This window comes from Carica papaya, chromosome 9, assembly GCF_054855325.1.
Source record: "Carica papaya isolate Zhongbai chromosome 9, ASM5485532v1, whole genome shotgun sequence".
Lineage (NCBI taxonomy): Eukaryota > Viridiplantae > Streptophyta > Magnoliopsida > Brassicales > Caricaceae > Carica > Carica papaya.
In genome coordinates, this window is record NC_142317.1 from 24,169,898 (window position 1) to 24,177,256 (window position 7,359).

General features: G+C 29.2%; 1 long non-coding RNA gene across 1 annotated transcript; it reads right to left on the minus strand.

Annotated features, from left to right (window-relative positions):
- Positions 1–2,840: 2,840 nt before the first annotated feature.
- LOC148240210 (uncharacterized) lies at positions 2,841–4,169 on the minus strand. Its single transcript, XR_015816264.1, has 2 exons — positions 3,371–4,169; positions 2,841–3,230 (listed from the first exon to the last, which is right to left on the minus strand). It is a non-coding gene; the product is annotated as an uncharacterized LOC148240210 (long non-coding RNA).
- Positions 4,170–7,359: the final 3,190 nt, after the last annotated feature.

Here is a 7,359-nt window from a genome sequence, read left to right on the forward strand (position 1 = left end):
TCACAAAGATCATTCCCATACCCTCCCGTGTCACTAAGCTTTGTTTCTATTTTTTTTTTCCATTTCACATCTTAACCCGAGGTCCAATATGAGATTTAAGCCCCTATTTATTTTTCTTTTTGAAACACAACCTAAAAGCGTAAAAACCTAGTCCATCATATCTTCTATTCCTCACCAAAACCCTAGAGGCATCTAAACCCTACTTAAAGCCTATAATGCGGATTATATGTTCATACTCTTCATGATTTTTTTGTTGCATCCATAAATTAAAATATTCATAAATCTTCATATAAATCATCATCATTACAACATTACAATGTCGAATGAAATCTAAATAAATTATATTATAACAGATATAAGGATTTAGAGTATAAATTACTCTTACCCTCCCCCGGATCTCAGATGGGCTTGACTTGTGATGCGACGTTCCTTCTTCAACTGGCAGCATATACATAACCATATACCCCCCTATTGTGAAAAGTCAATCGAATAATGAAAGGATTTGAAATTGATATAGGGAATAGAAAGGATGGCTCAACGAAAACTTAACTTTTAATGCATCAGTGTTCACAGATGTTGGAGACACTCTCGGTTTTCAACCTCCTCCGTTGCGGCTCTCTCCTCTCTTTTTTTTTCCTAGCAACTCTCCCTCTCTCTTCCCATCTCGCTCTCTCTCTCTCTCTCTCTTCTTTCCTGATCAAATAGAGGTTAGGGTTTTTTTTTTCTTTTGAGGGATTAAAAAAAGAGTTTATAAATGGGGATTTTGATTATTTTAGACTGTTGAATCTCAATATTAATTCCCAACCGTTCAATTTTTGGGATATTACAGCTTAATTTCTTTTGAGTTGTGGGACATCATTTTTTCATGTCGTTACACTATCACCTCTCTTTCTCTCTCTCTCCATTTTTTTTTATTATACGTTTTGCAATTTGCTTTTCGAATAAATAATTTTTTTTAGTTGCTCCTAATACTTGTTCATATAATTTAATTATTCAAACATATTATTTTTAAAAATTTTTATTCGTAAAATATAATACGTATTTTCTGATTTACAAATCTATTCTTAAAACTTCCAGTTCAATATGATTCATTGAAATAATATATAATATATTTTTTTATTTGCTATGAAACCATGATAGCAAATGATTTTACAAAAATCATATTTAAAAAAATAAGAATAACAAAAAAAAAAAAAACAGAAGGATTCTAACATAATAATTCCATTTTTAGATATTAGTGGTGGTCATTAATTAGAAATTAAAATGCGTAAGCACATTTACAATGCACCAACAATGATTATAAGACAAAATCAATCACAACCGAAATTCCCCATTTGACAGCAAAATGTCAACTTTGGAAGAACAATAATTTAATTTGTCACATCATAAAATTTTAAATAAATAAATAATTCAGTCAAAATTTATAGTTCATAATAATTATAAGATTATTTTTCAAATTATACCCAATACACAACGTTTGTAGTTATACAATAACATAACATTTTATATAATCTTTAGTTAATGTTGAAATCTTATATACATATAACAAACATTCAAAAAATGTCATATATCTTATTCTAATTTCTTAAAATAATTTTTAATCTATAATTCAAATAAATAATTATATAATTACAATGATTTTTTCTGTGATTATATCATACTAATAAGAGACTAATTAAAGTTTTTTAATTAGTAAAAAAAGTTACAAACTGCCGCACGATTTGTCAAGCTTTTGTTACTTGAAAGCAAAATTCTCAAAAGAAGAGAGCTCTGGTGTTAGATATATGAAAGCTCTACCTATGCATTATATGTATACGTGTATAAACCATTATCTAATTATGCATATACATATATATATATATGTGCACTAGCTACAGTTTTCTCTTTCTAATTAACGTAATTATTTTCTTTATTAATTTTTGTGCATCTGTTGGCTAACACAGTAGTCAAGTGTTGAACTTTTTTCTTTTTCTTTTTTTTTTTCTTGAGAGGAAGCATTTCAAATAATTGCTGTATATTAATTTTATCGTAATTAAAAAAAAATAAATTAATAATTGTGATAATGAACAATATTTACGAGCGCCTTAAAGAAATTTCCTCTAGAATTGAAAAATAATGGGGCAATTAATACAAACAGAAATACACACTATTAATTAATTATTAGCAAAAATTTATCATCATGGTCTATACATATATATATATATATATTATTCAATATTGTGAAAATAAATCTATAATCATTTAATTTAAAAATCAAATTATATATGAAAGCCTAAATATTTTTTGTTTAATTGTTGAGTCGAGTAAATTAGTTTGAGAACTGATTAATTTTTGAAATATGTTATATTAATACATATATAAATTAACAGTAAAAAACTTAATATATAGATATAGGAGGCATATTAATACTAGTAAGAAAACCCTAGCTACTTCGACAAATCGGCCATGTGCCATGGTCGCTAGGAGAAAATAAGTAACAAAAAACTAATTGAACTCCCTCAGCTCTTTGCAACTAAATTACCATTTATATTTTCTGTTTACAAGATAGAACATTTATTATGGATCAGTGTAGCAGATATACAGAAATTACATATATATATATATATGTAAGTATATTTATGTATGTAAAGGCATAAATATATATGATTGAGCTCAATATCATAAATATCTGCATGACTACACCAACAGGTAGCTAGAATCCAAACCAAATCAAGCAGAAACCCAAAACAAATTAATGACAGAAGCATGAGTTGAAGTTGAATGAAGAGAGATATATCGATGATGATGATGATCAGATGGGTTTGAAAATGTTTTGGTACTTGACTCACAACACAGATATATCATATGAATATATATATATATATATGAATGAGTCCACATACATTCAACATATATATCTGCTTTTCTGTGTTTAAACAACCATTAAAGAAAACAAAACAAAACGAAACCTAAATGAATAAGCATTCTAACATAAGGCACTTGAACTAATATTAATTAAGATGATGAAAATGAGATATCAGAAATGTAGCTACCTAGATATTGCTAATATAATAAATTAGCCGAAACTTTTCTTTTGCCTTGCAGTAAAAACCTTGGTGTATATATTGATTTGGTTGGTGTGGATGAAGACGAAGACAAAGATGATGATGATGATGATGATGATGATGATGATGATGATGACGATCGGACCGAGACGCTTGATTCCCCGAGGAGGAGTGTATTGATGGGTCCTTGTTTAGAAGAAAAAGAACCCTTTTCACTCACAAAAGAAAGAAAAAAAGAGAAGGGTTTTTGATAATTATTAATTATCATGTAAAAGGTAGCTAGGGTTTTCATCAGTACATAACCCTTTTCCTTATAAATTAGCTACCTTAAGTCTTCTTCTTCTTCTTCTTCTTCTTCTTCTTCTTCTTCTTCTTCTCCTTCTCCTTCTTCTTCTTCTTCTTCTTGATCTTGTTTGGTTTGTTTTCTGAGATGGTGAGGTATTGGGATGTGAAGTGAAAAAAAGAGAGGGAAAAGAGTAGAATTAAGATGACTCGTGGGGTAATCATGAAGCTGGTGAAGAGTCAGAGGGCTGAAGAAGGTGGAGGAGGAGGACATGATGATTGCTGTTGGCTGTTCTTGTTGAAAATCCTTTCAACAAAATTTCTCTCTCTATCTTTCTCTCTCTCTTTCTCTCTCTCTCTCTTAAGTAAGGAAGAATTATATATCAACAAACTCATGGCTCTAGCTTTTTCATGCCCCAGTTCCTGTTTTCAAAAAAAAAAAATAATACATGCCTCATTTTAATTATTTATTTACTGTTCTTTGAGAAAAATTGTCATATGCAACCCTTTCTTCTGTGGGCTTCTTCACAACATCCCATCAATATTATATTATACATAGATACATATATGTAGATGGACATGGATATGTAGAACCATTGAAGTAGGGGTTAGTATATGATTGGGTTCTTAGGGTTGGAGGTATCTGTATAATAGGTATACGTATAATAGGGTTGGAACTTTTTCCACCATGGGGTTGAGTTTTTATTTAATTTTTTATTGACAACAGTAAAAGGCTGTCTGTGACTGTATATGGAGGGATGCAAATATGCTTCAACACTTTATTGGGTTTTGTTAAAGTATAGGAATTTGACAGACCCATGGATATATATATATACACCTACTTACAATGAATACATAAATAAATAAATGAAAGAATGACAGAGAGGGAATCTAAATCATGGAACTCAGGAATGACAGCCACAAGAATATTTGTACATATATATATATTGTTTTTTTCTATAAATTTTTATGTATTGAGAAAACGAATTTGACAGTGGTGATCAAGAAATTCTTGGGGAAATCAAATGTGAATATGCATGTAATTGTTTTGAGAGAATTTTGTGCTTTCCTGTAGAAGAAAAAGAAGGCTAGCCTGGTAAACAGGAACTATGGAGATCATATGTACAACGAAGAGTAGGTAAATGTTTCTCAAATGTAATTCTCTTTTTCTGTCAAGAGCCCAAATAATAAAGAAAAGAAGGTTTCTTTTTTGATTTTTCAAGTACTTGTCTTTCACCTTTATATAACAGATAAAAGTTCGCATGTATATATTTATTGCATATCTAGGTTATAAAAAGATTACGTGTATCAAGGAATCATCATCAATACATTTCTGTGTGTGTGTGTGTGTGTGTGTGTGTATATATGTGGAGAGTATATATTTATGATCTTTACTCCAAAAAGAATATATTTAATGATGAGTATCTCGGTGATTATTTTCAAAAAATAAATAGATATTCTCTTTTAATTTTCTCTTGTTGTTGGGATTATGCAGAAAAGATAAAATATTTTTTGTAATTCTAAAATCATTCTTAATTAAGTTATGGAGCAAATTGAGAAATTTTGTCAAATTTATTTAGAAATCTAGACTTAAATCAACAGGGGAATAATAAAATTTTGTTACCTTTATTTGGAGAATTTTAAGTACATATTTTTTTTTCAAAAAAAATATTCACTACATCAAAGAGTTAGATGTCACTTCAAGAAGTGATTATCATATTATATATTGAAAACACAAGCTAAAATAGACAATGATACTTAATATATAATAACTTCTAAAGTTATTTTAGTTATTTTTTCAAATTCTCCCTTAACATGAATAATCGCAGCTTTGAAAATAGTCTAAATTCATTAATCCCAACGAGAGATGGTGTGACATATCATTTACTGCAACATAAAAGATAAAGCCAACAGGAACTTTGCATACATGGTTAATTGCCAAAGACTACCAAGATAATCTGAGTAGAGCCAACCTTTAATGACACACATCAGGTTAAAATATTCGAAGTAGAATTTAAATAATATATATAAAATATTTATCAAAGTTGACTAAATATTTTGAATTTCTTTTTTAGTTCAACTAATTTTTTTTGAAAAAATTAAGTTTTATATACTTAAGTAAATCATTATATTCAGTCTTTAACTTGTCAGATTAGTGACAATCAACCTTATAAACAACTCTTTTATGGTGGATATCCAATGGTCGACATCTTAGGCAATGCTCAAGGGAATGCTTAGGATGACACTTTACAATGAATCTAAATATAGTGATTCTCAAAAGATTAGTTTTCTTAACATATTAGAAGCTCTTTTACTTTAAGGTTCATGTTCTTTCATTGAAAAAGTTGTAGGATTAAGACTTATAGGATGGTGTCATCCTATAAGTGTTAATGATCTTCATATATAGGGTTAACACTTATAGGATATTGCCTTAAGGGGGATCCTTAAGAGTGACTCTTTAAGGTGGTATCTTTCACTTTGTTGGATGTTTTTTCGTTAGGATTTCTTTTATACGCTAGAATCTCCTAATTCTAAAAGTTATAAAGTCATACTATATAAGATGAGTCTTCAGGTTTTTTTAAGTCCGATCAAGTTAGTCCTAAGAACTATGAGGTCACCATAGGATCAATCCATAAATGTATAACTTCTCCTTAGGTTAGTCTCCTAGAGTTTCAAGGTTCTCTACAGTCCCCTAGAATTGTAAGGTTCCTTGGGGTTGATATCACGTTTATGAGATCCCTCAAGGTCCATTTGTGATATTATAAAGTCTTTTGAGGTTAGTCTTTCAAGATTATAAGTCCCCCTGGGATGGTCTCTTAAGATAGTAAAGTGCTTTAAATTCCATGAAAGTTAGTTCATAAGGTTGTAAAGTCCCAAGAAATTAATCCCAAAAGTTTTAGGTTTTTTAGGTCAATTGTTAAGAGTTATGAGCTCTTTTAAGGTTGAATACTAAGAGTTATGAGATCTTGAGAGGTCAATTCCCCAAGGTTATAAGGTCTTAGAAGTTGGTCCCCAAGGTTGTGAGGTCTTTCAAAGTCGGTCCTTAAGAGTTGTAAAATAAACATTGGTCCTCCAAAATTTTAGGGTCCCTTTTAGGCCAATTCTTAAGAGTTATAAGGTATTTTAAGGTCAATCCTTGAGGATTATATGATCTCAAAGGTTAGTTCCCCAAGTTTTAGAGTCTCTTGGTGTCAATCCCTAAAGGTTATGAGGTATGTAGAGGTTACTCCTCTAAGTTTGTAAGGTCCCTTTGGATCAGTGCCTAAAGGTTAGAAGGACCTCAGAGCTTGGTTTCTTAAGGTTGTGAGGTTCCTTGGATTTTGGTTTCTTAAAATAGTAAACTTAGTTTACCTTTATGGATAATAGAGAGTGCTCTCTGTTATCAATTAAATTAGGTTATAAGTCATTTTTTAACAAAAAAAACGTGTTTTTTTTAAAATTATTTTTAACAAGTTAAGAATCACTTTTTAATCCTTCAACTTCAAATTAATTAATTTTTACATGTTTTTAATTTAGAAAAAAAAAAGAGTCGCTTGGGCTAACCTGTCAACTATTAAGGATGAATCGAGTTATGATACAACTTAGCAATATTTTTCTATATGTCGTTGGGCTTGGCCCATAGGTGTAGCTCATTATTATAAGTCGAGCTTATATCTAGGTTTGTAGGTTAAAGTTGAACATGTTATTTTGATAATATTTTTGTATTACTATTATTTTAAGCAATTTAAGCTAAAATATAGTTTAGTGCCATGTGATTTCGAATTTTTAAGATTAATTCAATAAACATGATTTTTTTTTAATAATTTTCATATTCGTGATTTAATTATTAGTCAAGTAATATAATACTATTAGTTTAAACACGTTGACCCGTCTGAACTTTAAAAAGTTTGATTATAGATTACTCTATTTAAGCTTTTTATAATAAAAAACTAAATAAACTAAAATCAAAATAAAACTAAATAACAAGTCTTTAAATTACCAAAAAGTAAAAGAAAAAAAAATTCAAAACTGAAACAGTTTTGAAGAAATTTGA